General features: G+C 43.7%; 1 long non-coding RNA gene across 2 annotated transcripts in view; it reads right to left on the reverse strand.

The window, feature by feature from the left end:
• Positions 1 to 4,916: 4,916 nt before the first annotated feature.
• LOC307181492 overlaps positions 4,917 to 19,848 on the reverse strand; it is a 2,017,432-nt gene continuing 2,002,500 nt past the window's right edge. For both annotated transcript variants that reach the window (XR_013826904.1, XR_013826905.1), the window contains one exon: positions 4,917 to 4,992. This is a non-coding gene — a long non-coding RNA (uncharacterized lncRNA). The remainder of the gene's footprint in view (positions 4,993 to 19,848) is intronic.

The raw sequence follows: 19,848 nt of genomic DNA on the forward strand, positions 1-19,848 counted from the left end.
AAGCAACAGAACCTAGGGCACTTCCACTTATGGTCCTATAGCTTAGGGAAATTAAAATCAAAAAGACACAGCCACCCCAAAGTTTGGAACGGCTCTGTTTACAAGAACCTCGTTTACAGTACAAGTTCAACATCGCAGAAAGTGAAAAATGGATAAAGAAGTTGTGGTATTTACTTACAAAGCAATATCACTCAGCAATGAAATCTATGTCATCAGGCCCTTAGCATCACAATGAGTGGATTCAGGTATGATGATTCTAACTGAAGTAAGTCACACAGAAAAAGAAACATCATAAGATATCAGTAATACACGGAATGTAAACCTGGCTACACAGGAACTGAATTACAGAACAGAACAGGGTCTCAATTTTCGAAAACCAACTTATGCTTGCTTAAGGGTAAAGGTGAGTTGGGGTGCTGCATAAAACCAGAGATTGAAATGAGCACAGATAAAGTTCCTTAAGTCAAATATGGAATAGACAAGAGCTACTCCTTGCTCAACGAAATGGACTCAACACCGCATATTAAACGCCTAAGAATGTACCTGACTAGTAAGTATCTTAAAACCTATGGATTGCTATGTCTCCAAAAGAGAATCAAGCATGTGTACAGGGGCATAAACGCAGCAGTGATAGGATTGGAGAGGTTCGGTGAGCAAATGAAGACCCTTTGAAATCATATTGCATGGTACACATTACACGGGTCTCAACTCTCCAGGTTTAAGGTATTCTTCCTTCAGCTAAAACATGCATGTGGAACCCAAGTATGATCAACCATGTGAACGGGAGACGTATTCAAATATGTCTCAGTTTTCCTCCCCTGGTACTCGGGTGCAACATTCCAGACGCTTTACTAACACTCTCCCCACTTGGAGAGTCAGCGCCTTTAACCTCCTGTTTGGCCCAGTTTGCAATTTCTGCGGAAGATGAACAGGAATAGCGAGAACCAATGAGAGACTAGCTGGAGGTGTCTGGACGGGCAAATTTAACTCTCATTTCCCACCAGGAAGAGGAAATAACTAAAGGCTCAGCGTGCCATGCCGGAACCAGATTAGGGCCTGAAGCCATCCTGCGGTGTTGCGGCCAGGTCACAAGAAAGCGAGTTGAAGAAAGGAGCTCAGGGGCACTGTAATTCACAAACCTGCAGAGTTATAAATGACAGCTATTGTCCAAAAATAGACTGAAGTAAGGATGCCAAGAGGACTTGAAAGCGGGGCAGAATTGCAGGAAACCAATTTCAGGAGGTAGACTGGAATTGCATTGAAAGCATAGGAAAAGAGGCAGAACGTCCACAATGATGCACTTGGCCAAAAGGGTGTATGCGTTTTTTCCTGAATATATTCAGGAAAAAACGCATACGCCCTTTTTGGCCAACCAAGCAAGCTTGCAAGGGAATCTGCACTACAATGAAGTCTCACTTCCCCCGGTCAAAAGGGCCATCTGAAAAAAGTGTAAAATCCAGAAAGGCAGGACAGGCCATGGAGAACTGGGAGCCTTGTTATGCTGATGGGCGGGATGTAAATTGCCAACAACCACTGGGGAGAAGTGTATGGTGTTTCCTGAAACATCTAAAAAACAAAGCAACAGAACCTAGGGCACTTCCACTTATGGTCCTATAGCTTAGGGAAATTAAAATCAAAAAGACACAGCCACCCCAAAGTTTGGGACGCCTCTGTTTACAAGAACCTCGTTTACAGTACAAGTTCAACATCGCAGAAAGTGAAAAATGGATAAAGAAGTTGTGGTATTTACTTACAAAGCACTATCACTCAGCAATGAAATCTGTGTCATCAGGCCCTTAGCAGCACAATGAGTGGATTCAGCTATGATGATTCTAACTGAAGTAAGTCACACAGAAAAAGAAACTTCATAAGATATCAGTAATACACGGAATGGAAACTTGGCTACACAGGAACTGAATTACAGAACAGAACAGGGTCTCAAATTTAGAAAACCAACTTATGCTTGCTTAAGGGTAAAGGTGAGTTGGGGTGCTGCATAAAACCAGAGATTGAAATGAGCACAGATAAAGTTCCTTAAGTCAAATATGGAATAGACAAGAGCTACTCCTTGCTCAACGAAATGGACTCAACACCGCATATTAAACGCCTAAGAATGTACCTGACTAGTAAGTATCTTAAAACCTATGGTTTGCTATGTCTCTGAAAGAGAATCAAGCATGTGTACAGGGGCATAAACGCAGCAGTGATAGGATTGGAGAGGTTCGGTGAGCAAATGAAGACCCTTTGAAGTCATATTGCATGGTACCCATTCCACGGGTTTCAAATACCCAGGTTTTAGGTATTCTTCCTTCAGCTAAAACATGCATGTGGAACCCAGAGTATGATCAACCATGTGATCGGGAGACGTGTTCAAATATGTCTCAGTTTTCGTACCCTGGTACTCGGGTGCAACATTCCAGACGCTTTACTAACACTCTCCCGACTTGGAGAGTCAGTGTCTTTAACCTCCTGTTTGGCCCAGTTTGCAATTTCTGCGGAAGATGAACAGGAATAGCGAGAACCAATGAGAGACTAGCTGGAGGTGTCTGGACGGGCAAATTTAACTCTCATTTCCCACCAGGAAGAGGAATTAACCAAAGGCTCAGCGTGCCGTGCCGGAACCAGATTAGGGCCTGAAGCCATCCTGCGGTGTTGCGGCCAGGTCACAAGAAAGCGAGTTGAAGAAAGGAGCTCAGGGGCACTGTAATTCACAAACCTGCAGAGTTATAAATGACAGCTATCGTCCAAAAATATACTGAAGTAAGGCTGCCAAGAGGACTTGAAAGCGGGGCAGAATTGCAGGAAACCGATTTCAGGAGGTAGACTGGAATTGCATTGAAAGCATAGGAAAAGAGGCAGAACGTCCACAATGATGCACTTGGCCAAAAAGGGCGTATGCGTTTTTTCCTGAATATATTCAGGAAAAAACGCATACGCCCTTTTTGGCCAACCAAGCAAGCTTGCAAAGGAAATCTGCACTACAATGAAGTCTCACTTCCCCCCGGTCAAAAGGGCCATCTGAAAAAAGTGTAAAATCCAGAAAGGCAGGACAGGCCATGGAGAACTGGGAACCCTGTTATGCTGAAGGGCGGGATGTAAATTGCCAACAACCACTCGGGAGAAGTGTATGGTGTTTCCTGAAACATCTAAAAAACAAAGCAACAGAGCCTAGGGCACTTCCACTTATGGTCCTATAGCTTAGGGAAATTAAAATCAAAAAGACACAGCCACCCCAAAGTTTGGAACGGCTCTGTTTACAAGAACCTCGTTTACAGTACAAGTTCAACATCGCAGAAAGTGAAAAATGGATAAAGAACTTGTGGTACTTACGTACAATGCAGTATCACTCAGCAATGAAATCTATGTCATCAGGCCCGTAGCAGCATAATGAGTGGATTCAGGTACGATGATTCTAACTGAAATAAGTCACACAGAAAAAGAAACATCATAAGGTATCACTAATACACAGAATGTAAACTTGGCTACACAGGAACTGAATTCCAAAACACAACAGGGTCTCAAATTTAGAAAAGCAACTTATGCTTGCTTAAGGAGAAAGGTGAGTTGGGGTGCTGCATAAAACCAGAGATTGAAATGAGCACAGATAAAGGTCCTTAAGCCAAATATGGAATAGACAAGAGCTACTCCTTGCTCAACGAAATGGACTCAACACCGCATATTAAACGCTTAAGAATGTACCTGACTAGTAAGTATCGTAAAACCTATGGATTGCTATGTCTCCAAAAGAGAATCAAGCGTGTGTACAGGGGCATAAACGCAGCAGTGATAGGATTGGAGAGGTTCGGTGAGCAAATGAAGACCCTTTGAAGTCATATTGCATGGGACCCATTCCACGGGTTTCAACTCTGCAGGTTTAAAGTATTCTTCCTTCAGCTAAAACATGCAGGTGGAACCCAGAGTATGATCAACCGTGTGAACGGGAGACGTGTTCAAATATGTCTCAGTTTTTCTCCCCTGGTACTCGGGTGCAACATTCCAGACGCTTTACTAACACTCTCCCCACTTGGAGAGTCAGCGCCTTTAACCTCCTGTTTGGCCCAGTTTGCAATTTCTGCGGAAGATGAACAGGAATAGCGAGAACCAATGAGAGACTAGCTGGAGGTGTCTGGACGGGCAAATTTAACTCTCATTTCCCACCAGGATGAGGAAATAACCAAAGGCTCAGCATGCCGTGCCGGAACCAGATTAGGGCCTGAAGCCATCCTGCGGTGTTGCGGCCAGCTCACAAAAAAGCGAGTTGAAGAAAGGAGCTCAGGGGCACTGTAATTCACAAAACTGCAGAGTTATAAATGACAGCTATCGTCCAAAAATAGACTGAAGTAAGGCTGCCAAGAGGACTTGAAAGCGGGGCAGAATTGCAGGAAACCGATTTCAGGAGGTAGACTGGAATTGCATTGAAAGCATAGGAAAAGAGGCAGAACGTCCACAATGATGCACTTGGCCAAAAAGGGCGTATGCGTTTTTTCCTGAATATATTCAGGAAAAAACGCATACGCCCTTTTTGGCCAACCAAGCAAGCTTGCAAAGGAAATGTGCACTACAATGAAGTCTCACTTCCCCCCGGTCAAAAGGGCCATCTGAAAAAAGTGTAAAATCCAGAAAGGCAGGACAGGCCATGGAGAACTGGGAGCCTTGTTATGCTGATGGGCGGGATGTAAATTGCCAACAACCACTCGGGAGAAGTGTATGGTGTTTCCTGAAATATCTAAAAAACAAAGCAACAGAGCCTAGGGCACTTCCACTTATGGTCCTATAGCTTAGGGAAATTAAAATCAAAAAGACACAGCGACCCCAAAGTTTGGGACGCCTCTGTTTACAAGAACCTCGTTTACAGTACAAGTTCAACATCGCAGAAAGTGAAAAATGGATAAAGAACTTGTGGTATTTACTTACAACGCAGTATCACTCAGCAATGAAATCTATGTCATCAGGCCCGTAGCAGCATAATGAGTGGATTCAGGTACGATGATTCTAACTGAAATAAGTCACACAGAAAAAGAAACATCATAAGATATCACTAATACACGGAATGTAAACTTGGCTACACAGGAACTGCATTCCAAAACAGTAGAGGGTCTCAAATTTAGAAAACCAACTTATGCTTGCTTAAGGGTAAAGGTGAGTTGGGGTGCTGCATAAAACCAGAGATTGAAATGAGCACAGATAAAGTTCCTTAAGTCAAATATGGAATAGACAAGAGCTACTCCTTGCTCATGAAATGGACTCAACACCGCATATTAAACGCCTAAGAATGTACCTGACTAGTAAGTATCGTAAAACCTATGGATTGCTATGTCTCCAAAAGAGAATCAAGTGTGTGTACAGGGGCATAAACGCAGCAGTGATAGGATTGGAGAGGTTCGGTGAGCAAATGAAGACCCTTTGAAGTCATATTGCATGGTACCCATTACACGGGTCTCAACTCTCCAGGTTTAAGGTATTCTTCCTTCAGCTAAAACATGCATGTGGAACCCAAGTATGATCAACCATGTGAACGGGAGACGTGTTCAAATATGTCTCAGTTTTCCTCCCCTGGTACTCAGGTGCAACATTCCAGACGCTTTACTAACACTCTCCCCACTTGGAGAGTCAGCGCCTTTAACCTCCTGTTTGGCTCAGTTTGCAATTTCTGCGGAAGATGAACAGGAATAGCGAGAACCAATGAGAGGCTAGCTGGAGGTTTCTGGACGGGCAAATTTAACTCTCATTTCCCACCAGGAAGAGGAAATAACCAAAGGCTCAGTGTGCCGTGCCGGAAACAGATTAGGGCCTGAAGCCATCCTGCGGTGTTGCGGCCAGCTCAAAAGAAAGCGAGTTGAAGAAAGGAGCTCAGGGGCACTGTAATTCACAAACCTGCAGAGTTATAAATGACAGCTATCGTCCAAAAATATACTGAAGTAAGGCTGCCAAGAGGACTTGAAAGCGGGGCAGAATTGCAGGAAACCGATTTCAGGAGGTAGACTGGAATTGCATTGAAAGCATAGGAAAAGAGGCAGAACGTCCACAATGATGCACTTGGCCAAAAAGGGCGTATGCGTTTTTTCCTGAATATATTCAGGAAAAAACGCATACGCCCTTTTTGGCCAACCAAGCAAGCTTGCAAAGGAAATCTGCACTACAATGAAGTCTCACTTCCCCCAGGTCAAAAGGGCCATCTGAAAAAAGTGTAAAATCCAGAAAGGCAACAGGCCATGGAGAACTGGGAGCCTTGTTATGCTGATGGGCGGGATGTAAATTGCCAACAGACACTCGGGAGAAGTGTATGGTGTTTCCTGAAACATCTAAAAAACTAAGCAACAGAGCCTAGGGCACTTCCACTTATGGTCCTATAGCTTAGGGAAATTAAAATCAAAAAGACACAGCCACCCCAAAGTTTGGGACGCCTCTGTTTACAAGAACCTCGTTTACAGTACAAGTTCAACATCGCAGAAAGTGAAAAATGGATAAAGAACTTGTGGTACTTACGTACAATGCAGTATCACTCAGCAATGAAATCTATGTCATCAGGCCCGTAGCAGCATAATGAGTAGATTCAGGTACGATGATTCTAACTGAAATAAGTCACACAGAAAAAGAAACATCATAAGATATCACTAATACACGGAATGTAAACTTGGCTACACAGGAACTGAATTCCAAAACAGAACAGGTTCTCAAATTTAAAAAACCAACTTATGCTTGCTTAAGGGGAAAGGTGAGTTGGGTTGCTGCATAAAACCAGAGATTGAAATGAGCACAGATAAAGTTCCTTAAGCCAAATATGGAATAGACAAGAGCTACTCCTTGCTCAACGAAATGGACTCAACACCGCATATTAAACGCCTAAGAATGTACCTGACTAGTAAGTATCTTAAAACCTATGGATTGCTATGTCTCCGAAAGAGAATCAAGCATGTGTACAGGGGCATAAACGCAGCAGTGATAGGATTGGAGAGGTTCGGTGAGCAAATGAAGACCCTTTGAAGTCATATTGCATGGTACCCATTCCACGGGTTTCAACTACCCAGGTTTTAGGTATTCTTCCTTCAGCTAAAACATGCATGTGGAACCCAGAGTATGATCAACCATGTGATCGGGAGACGTGTTCAAATATGTCTCAGTTTTCCTCCCCTGGTACTCGGGTGCAACAATCCAGACGCTTTACTAACACTCTCCCGACTTGGAGAGTCAGTGTCTTTAACCTCCTGTTTGGCCCAGTTTGCAATTTCTGCGGAAGATGAACAGGAATAGCGAGAACCAATGAGAGACTAGCTGGAGGTGTCTGGACGGGCAAATTTAACTCTCATTTCCCACCAGGAAGAGGAATTAACCAAAGGCTCAGCGTGCCATGCCGGAACCAGATTAGGGCCTGAAGCCATCCTGCGGTGTTGCGGCCAGCTCACAAGAAAGCGAGTTGAAGAAAGGAGCTCAGGGGCACTGTAATTCACAAACCTGCAGAGTTATAAATGACAGCTATCGTCCAAAAATAGACTGAAGTAAGGCTGCCAAGAGGACTTGAAAGCGGGGCAGAATTGCAGGAAACCGATTTCAGGAGGTAGACTGGAATTGCATTGAAAGCATAGGAAAAGAGGCAGAACGTCCACAATGATGCACTTGGCCAAAAAGGGTGTATGCGTTTTTTCCTGAATATATTCAGGAAAAAACGCATACGCCCTTTTTGGCCAACCAAGCAAGCTTGCAAAGGAAATCTGCACTACAATGAAGTCTCACTTCCCCCCGGTCAAAAGGGCCATCTGAAAAAAGTGTAAAATCCAGAAAGGCAGGACAGGCCATGGAGAACTGGGAGCCTTGTTATGCTGATGGGCGGGATGTAAATTGCCAACAACCACTCGGGAGAAGTGTATGGTGTTTCCTGAAACATCTAAAAAACAAAGCAACAGAACCTAGGGCACTTCCACTTATGGTCCTATAGCTTAGGGAAATTAAAATCAAAAAGACACAGCCACCCCAAAGTTTGGAATGGCTCTGTTTACAAGAACCTCGTTTACAGTACAAGTTCAACATCGCAGAAAGTGAAAAATGGATAAAGAAGTTGTGGTATTTAGTTACAAAGCAATATCACTCAGCAATGAAATCTGTGTCATCAGGCCCTTAGCAGCACAATGAGTGGATTCAGGTATGATGATTCTAACTGAAATAAGTCACACAGAAAAAGAAACATCATAAGATATCAGTAATACACGGAATGTAAACTTGGCTACACAGGAACTGAATTACAGAACAGGACAGGGTCTCAAATTTAGAAAACCAACTTATGCTTGCTTAAGGGGAAAGGTGAGTTGGGGTGCTGCATAAAACCAGAGATTGAAATGAGCACAGATAAAGTTCCTTAAGCCAAATATGGAATAGACAAGAGCTACTCCTTGCTCAACGAAATGGACTCAACACCGCATATTAAACGCCTAAGAATGTACCTGACTAGTAAGTATCTTAAAACCTATGGATTGCTATGTCTCTGAAAGAGAATCAAGCATGTGTACAGGGGCATAAACGCAGCAGTGATAGGATTGGAGAGGTTCGGTGAGCAAATGAAGACCCTTTGAAGTCATATTGCATGGTACCCATTCCACGGGTTTCAAATACCCAGGTTTTAGGTATTCTTCCTTCAGCTAAAACATGCATGTGGAACCCAGAGTATGATCAACCATGTGATCGGGAGACGTGTTCAAATATGTCTCAGTTTTCGTACCCTGGTACTCGGGTGCAACATTCCAGACGCTTTACTAACACTCTCCCGACTTGGAGAGTCAGTGTCTTTAACCTCCTGTTTGGCCCAGTTTGCAATTTCTGCGGAAGATGAACAGGAATAGCGAGAACCAATGAGAGACTAGCTGGAGGTGTCTGGACGGGCAAATTTAACTCTCATTTCCCACCAGGAAGAGGAATTAACCAAAGGCTCAGCGTGCCGTGCCGGAACCAGATTAGGGCCTGAAGCCATCCTGCGGTGTTGCGGCCAGCTCACAAGAAAGCGAGTTGAAGAAAGGAGCTCAGGGGCACTGTAATTCACAAACCTGCAGAGTTATAAATGACAGCTATCGTCCAAAAATAGACTGAAGTAAGGCTGCCAAGAGGACTTGAAAGCAGGGCAGAATTGCAGGAAACCGATTTCAGGAGGTAGACTGGAATTGCATTGAAAGCATAGGAAAAGAGGCAGAACGTCCACAATGATGCACTTGGCCAAAAAGGGCGTATGCGTTTTTTCCTGAATATATTCAGGAAAAAACGCATACGCCCTTTTTGGCCAACCAAGCAAGCTTGCAAAGGAAATCTGCACTACAATGAAGTCTCACTTCCCCCCGGTCAAAAGGGCCATCTGAAAAAAGTGTAAAATCCAGAAAGGCAACAGGCCATGGAGAACTGGGAGCCTTGTTATGCTGATGGGCGGGATGTAAATTGCCAACAGACACTCGGGAGAAGTGTATGGTGTTTCCTGAAACATCTAAAAAACAAAGCAACAGAGCCTAGGGCACTTCCACTTATGGTCCTATAGCTTAGGGAAATTAAAATCAAAAAGACACAGCCACCCCAAAGTTTGGGACGCCTCTGTTTACAAGAACCTCATTTACAGTACAAGTTCAACATCGCAGAAAGTGAAAAATGGATAAAGAACTTGTGGTACTTACGTACAATGCAGTATCACTCAGCAATGAAATCTATGTCATCAGGCCCGTAGCAGCATAATGAGTAGATTCTGGTCCGATGATTCTAACTGAAATAAGTCACACAGAAAAAGAAACATCATAAGATATCACTAATACACGGAATGTAAACGTGGCTACACAGGAATTGAATTCCAAAACAGAACAGGTTCTCAAATTTAGAAAACCAACTTATGCTTGCTTAAGGGGAAAGGTGAGTTGGGGTGCTGCATAAAACCAGAGATTGAAATGAGCACAGATAAAGTTCCTTAAGCCAAATATGGAATAGACAAGAGCTACTCCTTGCTCAACGAAATGGACTCAACACCGCATATTAAACGCCTAAGAATGTACCTGACTAGTAAGTATCTTAAAACCTATGGATTGCTATGTCTCCAAAAGACAATCAAGCATGTGTACAGGGGCATAAACACAGCAGTGATAGGATTGGAGAGGTTCGGTGAGCAAATGAAGACCCTTTGAAGTCATATTGCATGGTACCCTTTACACGGGTCTCAACTCTCCAGGTTTAAGGTATTCTTCCTTCAGCTAAAACATGCATGTGGAACCCAAGTATGATCAACCATGTGAACGGGAGACGTGTTCAAATATGTCTCAGTTTTCCTCCCCTGGTACTCGGGTGCAACATTCCAGACCCTTTACTAACACTCTCCCCACTTGGAGAGTCAGCGCCTTTAACCTCCTGTTTGGCCCAGTTTGCAATTTCTGCGGAAGATGAACAGGAATAGCGAGAACCAATGAGAGACTAGCTGGAGGTGTCTGGACGGGCAAATTTAACTCTCATTTCCCACCAGGAAGAGGAAATAACCAAAAGCTCAGCGTGCCATGCCGGAACCAAATTAGGGCCTGAAGCCATCCTGCGGTGTTGCGGCCAGGTCACAAGAAAGCGAGTTGAAGAAAGGAGCTCAGGGGCACTGTAATTCACAAACCTGCAGAGTTATAAATGACAGCTATCGTCCAAAAATAGACTGAAGTAAGGCTGCCAAGAGGACTTGAAAGCGGGGCAGAATTGCAGGAAACCGATTTCAGGAGGTAGACTGGAATTGCATTGAAAGCATAGGAAAAGAGGCAGAACGTCCACAATGATGCACTTGGCCAAAAAGGGCGTATGCGTTTTTTCCTGAATATATTCAGGAAAAAACGCATACGTCCTTTTTGGCCAACCAAGCAAGCTTGCAAAGGAAATCTGCACTACAATGAAGTCTCACTTCCCCCCGGTCAAAAGGGCCATCTGAAAAAAGTGTAAAATCCAGAAAGGCAGGACAGGTCATGGAGAACTGGGAGCCTTGTTATGCTGATGGGCGGGATGTAAATTGCCAACAACCACTGGGGAGAAGTGTATGGTGTTTCCTGAAACATCTAAAAAACAAAGCAACAGAACCTAGGGCACTTCCACTTATGGTCCTATAGCTTAGGGAAATTAAAATCAAAAAGACACAGCCACCCCAAAGTTTGGGACGCCTCTGTTTACAAGAACCTCGTTTACAGTACAAGTTCAACATCGCAGAAAGTGAAAAATGGATAAAGAAGTTGTGGTATTTACTTACAAAGCAATATCACTCAGCAATGAAATCTGTGTCATCAGGCCCTTAGCAGCACAATGAGTGGATTCAGGTATGATGATTCTAACTGAAATAAGTCACACAGAAAAAGAAACATCATAAGATATCAGTAATACACGGAATGTAAACTTGGCTACACAGGAACTGCATTACAGAACAGAACAGGGTCTCAAATTTAGAAAACCAACTTATTCTTGCTTAAGGGGAAAGGTGAGTTGGGGTGCTGCATAAAACCAGAGATTGAAATGAGCACAGATAAAGTTCCTTAAGCCAAATATGGAATAGACAAGAGCTACTCCTTGCTCAACGAAATGGACTCAACACCGCATATTAAACGCCTAAGAATGTACCTGACTAGTAAGTATCTTAAAACCTATGGATTGCTATGTCTCCGAAAGAGAATCAAGCATGTGTACAGGGACATAAACGCAGCAGTGATAGGATTGGAGAGGTTCGGTGAGCAAATGAAGACCCTTTGAAGTCATATTGCATGATACCCATTCCATGGGTTTCAACTACCCAGTTTTAAGGTATTCTTCCTTCAGCTAAAACATGCATGTAGAACCTAGAGTATGATCAACCATGTGATCAGGAGACGTGTTCAAATATGTCTCAGTTTTCATACCCTGGTACTCGGGTGCAACATTCCAGACGCTTTACTAACACTCTCCCGACTTGGAGAGTCAGCGCCTTTAACCTCCTGTTTGGCCCAGTTTGCAATTTCTGCGCAAGATGAACAGTAATAGGGAGAACCAATGAGAGACTAGCTGGAGGTGTCTGGACGGGCAAATTTAACTCTCATTTCCCACCAGGAAGAGGAAATAACCAAAGGCTCAGCGTGCCGTGCCGGTAGCAGATTAGGGCCTGAAGCCATCCTGCGGTGTTGCGGCCAGCTCACAAGAAAGCGAGTTGAAGAAAGGAGCTCAGGGGCACTGTAATTCACAAACCTGCAGAGTTATAAATGACAGCTATCGTCCAAAAATAGACTGAAGTAAGGCTGCCAAGAGGACTTGAAAGCGGGGCAGAATTGCAGGAAACTGATTTCAGGAGGTAGACTGGAATTGCATTGAAAGCATAGGAAAAGAGGCAGAACGTCCACAATGATGCACTTGGCCAAAAAGGGCGTATGCTTTTCTTCCTGAATATATTCAGGAAAAAACGCATACGCCCTTTTTGGCCAACCAAGCAAGCTTGCAAAGGAAATCTGCACTACAATGAAGTCTCACTTCCCCCCGGTCAAAAGGGCCATCTGAAAAAAGTGTAAAATCCAGAAAGGCAGGACAGGCCATGGAGAACTGGGAGCCTTGTTATGCTCATGGGCGGGATGTAAATTGCCAACAGACACTCGGGAGAAGTGTATGATGTTTCCTGAAACATCTAAAAAACAAAGCAACAGAGCCTAGGGCACTTCCACTTATGGTCCTATAGCTTAGGGAAATTAAAATCAAAAAGACACAGCCACCCCAAAGTTTGGGACGCCTCTGTTTACAAGAACCTCGTTTACCGTACAAGTTCAATATCACAGAAAGTGAAAAATGGATAAAGAACTTGTGGTACTTACGTACAATGCAGTATCACTCAGCAATGAAATCTATGTCATCAGGCCCGTAGCAGCATAATGAGTGGATTCAGGTACGATGATTCTAACTGAAATAAGTCACACAGAAAAAGAAACATCATAAGATATCACTAATACACGGAATGTAAACTTGGCTACACAGTAACTGAATTCCAAAACAGAACAGGGTCTCAAATTTAGAAAAGGAACTTATGCTTGCTTAAGGGGAAAGGTGAGTTGGGGTGCTGCATAAAACCAGAGATTGAAATGAGCACAGATAAAGTTCCTTAAGCCAAATATGGAATAGACAAGAGCTACTCCTTGCTCAACGAAATGGACACAACACCCCATATTAAACGCCTAAGAATGTACCTGACTAGTAAGTATCTTAAAACCTATGGATTGCTATGTCTCCAAAAGAGAATCAAGCGTGTGTACAGGGGCATAAACGCAGCAGTGATAGGATTGGAGAGGTTCGGTGAGCAAATGAAGACCCTTTGAAGTCATATTGCATGGGACCCATTCCACGGGTCTCAACTCTCCAGGTTTAAGGTATTCTTCCTTCAGCTAAAACATGCATGTGGAACCCAAGTATGATCAACCATGTGAACGGGAGATGTGTTCAAATATGTCTCAGTTTTCCTCCCCTGGTACTCGGGTGCAACATTCCAGACGCTTTATTAACACTCTCCCCACTTGGAGAGTCAGCGCCTTTAACCTCCTGTTTGGCTCAGTTTGCAATTTCTGCGGAAGATGAACAGGAATAGCGAGAACCAATGAGAGGCTAGCTGGAGGTGTCTGGACGGGCAAATTTAACTCTCATTTCCCACCAGGAAGAGGAAATAACCAAAGGCTCAGTGTGCCATGCCGGAACCAGATTAGGGCCTGAAGCCATCCTGCGGTGTTGCTGCCAGCTCAAAAGAAACCGAGTTGAAGAAAGGAGCTCAGGGGCACTGTAATTCACAAACCTGCAGAGTCATAAATGACAGCTATCGTCCAAAAATAGACTGAAGTAAGGCTGCCAAGAGGACTTGAAAGCGGGGCAGAATTGCAGGAAACCGATTTCAGGAGGTAGACTGGAATTGCATTGAAAGCATAGGAAAAGAGGCAGAACGTCCACAATGATGCACTTGGCCAAAAAGGGCGTATGCGTTTTTTCCTGAATATATTCAAGAAAAAACGCATACGCCCTTTTTGGCCAACCAAGCAAGCTTGAAAAGGAAATCTGCACTACAAAGAAGTCTCACTTCCCCCCGGTCAAAAGGGCCATCTGAAAAAAGTGTAAAATCCAGAAAGGCAGGACAGGCCATGGAGAACTGGGAGCCTTGTTATGCTGATGGGCGGGATGTAAATTGCCAACAACCACTGGGGAGAAGTGTATGGTGTTTCCTGAAACATCTAAAAAACAAAGCAACAGAACCTAGGGCACTTCCACTTATGGTCCTATAGCTTAGGGAAATTAAAATCAAAAAGACACAGCCACCCCAAAGTTTGGGACGCCTCTGTTTACAAGAACCTCGTTTACAGTACAAGTTCAACATCGCAGAAAGTGAAAAATGGATAAAGAACTTGTGGTATTTACTTACAATGCAGTATCACTCAGCAATGAAATCTGTGTCATCAGGCCCTTAGCATCACAATGAGTGGATTCAGGTATGATGATTCTAACTGAAATAAGTCACACAGAAAAAGAAACATCATAAGATATCAGTAATACACGGAATGTAAACTTGGCTACACAGGAACTGAATTACAGAACAGAACAGGGTCTCAAATTTAGAAAACCAACTTATGCTTGCTTAAGGGGAAAGGTGAGTTGGGGTGCTGCATAAAACCAGAGATTGAAATGAGCACAGATAAAGTTCCTTAAGCCAAATATGGAATAGACAAGAGCTACTCCTTGCTCAACGAAATGGACTCAACACCGCATATTAAATGCCTAAGAATGTACCTGACTAGTAAGTATCTTAAAACCTATGGATTGCTATGTCTCCAAAAGAGAATCAAGCATGTGTACAGGGGCATAAACGCAGCAGTGATAGGATTGGAGAGGTTCGGTGAGCAAATGAAGACCCTTTGAAGTCATATTGCATGGTACCCATTCCACGGGTTTCAACTACCCAGGTTTAAGGTATTCTTCCTTCAGCTAAAACATGCATGTGGAACCTAGAGTATGATCAACCATGTGATCGGGAGACGTGTTCAAATATGTCTCAGTTTTCGTACCCTGGTACTCGGGTGCAACATTCCAGACGCTTTACTAACACTCTCCCGACTTGGAGAGTCAGTCCCTTTAACCTCCTGTTTGGTCCAGTTTGCAATTTCTGCGGAAGATGAACAGGAATAGCGAGAACCAATGGAGACTACCTGGAGGTGTCTGGACGGGCAAATTTAACTCTCATTTCCTACCAGGAAGAGGAATTAACCAAAGGCTCAGCGTGCCATGCCAGAACCAGATTAGGGCCTGAAGCCATCCTGCGGTGTTGCGGCCAGGTCACAAGAAAGCAAGTTGAAGAAAGGAGCTCAGGGGCACTGTAATTCACAAACCTGCAGAGTTATAAATGACAGCTATCGTCCAAAAATAGACTGAAGTAAGGCTGCCAAGAGGACTTGAAAGCGGGGCAGAATTGCAGGAAACCGATTTCAGGAGGTAGACTGGAATTGCATTGAAAGCATAGGAAAAGAGGCAGAACGTCCACAATGATGCACTTGGCCAAAAAGGGCGTATGCGTTTTTTCCTGAATATATTCAGGAAAAAACGCATACGCCCTTTTTGGCCAACCAAGCAAGCTTGCAAAGGAAATCTGCACTACAATGAAGTCTCACTTCCCCCTGGTCAAAAGGGCCATCTGAAAAAAGTGTAAAATCCAGAAAGGCAACAGGCCATGGAGAACTGGGAGCCTTGTTATTCTGATGGGCGGGATGTAAATTGCCAACAACCACTCGGGAGAAGTGTATGGTGTTTCCTGAAACATCTAAAAAACAAAGCAACAGAACCTAGGGCACTTCCACTTATGGTCCTATAGCTTAGGGAAATTAAAATCAAAAAGACACAGCCACCCCAAAGTTTGGGACGCCTCTGTTTACAAGAACCTCGTTTACAGTACAAGTTCAACATCGCAGAAAGTGAAAAATGGATAAAGAACTTGTGGTATTTACTTACAATGCAGTATCACTCAGCAATGAAATCTGTGTCATCAGGCCCTTAGCAGCACAATGAGTGGATTCAGGTATGATGATTCTAACTGAAATAAGTCACACAGAAAAAGAAACATCATAAGATATCAGTAATACACGGAATGTAAACTTGGCTACACAGGAACTGAATTACAGAACAGAACAGGGTCTCAAATTTAGAAAACCAACTTATGCTTGCTTAAGGGTAAAGGTGAGTTGGGGTGCTGCATAAAACCAGAGATTGAAATGAGCACAGATAAAGTTCCTTAAGCCAAATATGGAATAGACAAGAGCTACTCCTTGCTCAACGAAATGGACTCAACACCGCATATTAAACGCCTAAGAATGTACCTGACTTGTAAGTATCTTAAAACCTATGGATTGCTATGTGTCCGAAAGAGAATCAAGCATTTGTACAGGGGCAAAAACGCAGCAGTGATAGGATTGGAGAGGTTCGGTGAGCAAATGAAGACCCTTTGAAGTCATATTGCATGGTACCCATTCCACGGGTTTCAACTACCCAGGTTTAAGGTATTCTTCCTTCAGCGAAAACATGCATGTGGAACCTAGAGTATGATCAACCATGTGATTGGGAGACGTGTTCAAATATGTCTCAGTTTTCGTACCCTGGTACTCGGGTGCAACATTCCAGACGCTTTACTAACACTCTCCCTACTTGGAGAGTCAGTGCCTTTAACCTCCTGTTTGCCCCAGTTTGCAATTTCTGCGGAAGATGAACAGGAATAGCGAGAACCAATGAGAGACTAGCTGGAGGTGTCTGGACGGGCAAATTTAACTCTCATTTCCCACCAGGAAGAGGAATTAACCAAAGGCTCAGCGTGCCGTGCCGGAACCAGATTAGGGCCTGAAGCCATCCTGCGGTGTTGCGGCCAGCTCACAAGAAAGCGAGTTGAAGAAAGGAGCTCAGGGGCACTGTAATTCACAAACCTGCAGAGTTATAAATGACAGCTATCGTCCAAAAATAGACTGAAGTAAGGCTGCCAAGAGGACTTGAAAGCGGGGCAGAATTGCAGGAAACCGATTTCAGGAGGTAGACTGGAATTGCATTGAAAGCATAGGAAAAGAGGCAGAACGTCCACAATGATGCACTTGGCCAAAAAGGGCGTATGCGTTTTTTCCTGAATATATTCAGGATAAAACGCATACGCCCTTTTTGGCCAACCAAGCAAGCTTGCAAAGAAATGTGCACTACAATGAAGTCTCACTTCCCCCCGGTCAAAAGGGCCATCTGAAAAAAGTGTAAAATCCAGAAAGGCAGGACAGGCCATGGAGAACTGGGAGCCTTGTTATGCTGATGGGCGGGATGTAAATTGCCAACAACCACTCGGGAGAAGTGTATGGTGTTTCCTGAAACATCTAAAAAACAAAGCAACAGAACCTAGGGCACTTCCACTTATGGTCCTATAGCTTAGGGAAATTAAAATCAAAAAGACACAGCCACCCCAAAGTTTGGGACGCCTCTGTTTACAAGAACCTCGTTTACAGTACAAGTTCAACATCGCAGAAAGTGAAAAATGGATAAAGAACTTGTGGTATTTACTTACAATGCAGTATCACTCAGCAATGAAATCTGTGTCATCAGGCCCTTAGCAGCACAATGAGTGGATTCAGGTATGATGATTCTAACTGAAATAAGTCACACAGAAAAAGAAACATCATAAGATATCAGTAATACACGGAATGTAAACTTGGCTACACAGGAACTGAATTACAGAACAGAACAGGGTCTCAAATTTAGAAAACCAACTTATGCTTGCTTAAGGGGAAAGGTGAGTTGGGGTGCTGCATAAAACCAGAGATTGAAATGAGCACAGATAAAGTTCCTTAAGCCAAATATGGAATAGACAAGAGCTACTCCTTGCTCAACGAAATGGACTCAACACCGCATATTAAACGCCTAAGAATGTACCTGACTTGTAAGTATCTTAAAACCTATGGATTGCTATGTCTCCAAAAGAGAATCAAGCATGTGTACAGGGGCATAAACGCAGCAGTGATAGGATTGGAGAGGTTCGGTGAGCAAATGAAGACCCTTTGAAGTCATATTGCATGGTAACCATTCCACGGGTTTCAACTACCAAGGTTTAAGGTATTCTTCCTTCAGCTAAAACATGCATGTGGAACCTAGAGTATGATCAACCATGTGATCGGGAGACGTGTTCAAATATGTCTCAGTTTTCGTACCCTGGTACTCGGGTGCAACATTCCAGACGCTTTACTAACACTCTCCCGACTTGGAGAGTCAGTCCCTTTAACCTCCTGTTTGGCCCAGTTTGCAATTTCTGCGGAAGATGAACAGGAATAGCGAGAACCAATGGAGACTAGCTGGAGGTGTCTGGACGGGCAAATTTAACTCTCATTTCCTACCAGGAAGGGGAATTAACCAAAGGCTCAGCGTGCCATGCCAGAACCAGATTAGGGCCTGAAGCCATCCTGCGGTGTTGCGGCCAGCTCAAAAGAAGGCGAGTTGAAGAAAGGAGCTCAGGGGCACTGTAATTCACAAACCTGCAGAGTTATAAATGACAGCTATCGTCCAAAAATAGACTGAAGTAAGGCTGCCAAGAGGACTTGAAAGCGGGGCAGAATTGCAGGAAACCGATTTCAGGAGGTAGACTGGAATTGCATTGAAAGCATAGGAAAAGAGGCAGAACGTCCACAATGATGCACTTGGCCAAAAAGGGCGTATGCGTTTTTTCCTGAATATATTCAGGAAAAAACGCATACGCCCTTTTTGGCCAACCAAGCAAGCTTGCAAAGGAAATCTGCACTACAATGAAGTCTCACTTCCCCCTGGTCAAAAGGGCCATCTGAAAAAAGTGTAAAATCCAGAAAGGCAGGACAGGCCATGGAGAACTGGGAGCCTTGTTATGCTGATGGGCGGGATGTAAATTGCCAACAACCACTCGGGAGAAGTGTATGGTGTTTCCTGAAACATCTAAAAAACAAAGCAACAGAACCTAGGGCACTTCCACTTATGGTCCTATAGCTTAGGGAAATTAAAATCAAAAAGACACAGCCACCCCAAAGTTTGGAACGGCTCTGTTTACAAGAACCTCGTTTACAGTACAAGTTCAACATCGCAGAAAGTGAAAAATGGATAAAGAAGTTGTGGTATTTACTTACAAAGCAATATCACTCAGCAATGAAATCTGTGTCATCAGGCCCTTAGCAGCACAATGAGTGGATTCAGGTATGATGATTCTCACTGAAATAAGTCACACAGAAAAAGAAACATCATAAGATATCAGTAATACACGGAATGTAAACTTGGCTACACAGGAACTGAATTACAGAACAGGACAGGGTCTCAAATTTAGAAAACCAACTTATGCTTGCTTAAGGGTAAAGGTGAGTTGGGGTGCTGCATAAAACCAGAGATTGAAATGAGCACAGATAAAGTTCCTTAAGCCAAATATGGAATAGACAAGAGCTACTCCTTGCTCAACGAAATGGACTCAACACCGCATATTAAACGCCTAAGAATGTACCTGACTTGTAAGTATCTTAAAACCTATGGATTGCTATGTCTCCGAAAGAGAATCAAGCATGTGTACAGGGGCATAAACGCAGCAGTGATAGGATTGGAGAGGTTCGGTGAGCAAATGAAGACCCTTTGAAGTCATATTGCATGGTACCCATTCCACGGGTTTCAACTACCCAGGTTTTAGGTATTCTTCCTTCAGCTAAAACATGCATGTGGAACCCAGAGTATGATCAACCATGTGATCGGGAGACGTGTTCAAATATGTCTCAGTTTTCGTACCCTGGTACTCGGGTGCAACATTCCAGATGCTTTACTAACACTCTCCCGACTTGGAGAGTCAGTGTCTTTAAACTCCTGTTTGGCCCA

Source organism: Stenella coeruleoalba, assembly GCF_951394435.1.
Source record: "Stenella coeruleoalba genome assembly, contig: scaffold_58, whole genome shotgun sequence".
Taxonomy (NCBI): domain Eukaryota; kingdom Metazoa; phylum Chordata; class Mammalia; order Artiodactyla; family Delphinidae; genus Stenella; species Stenella coeruleoalba.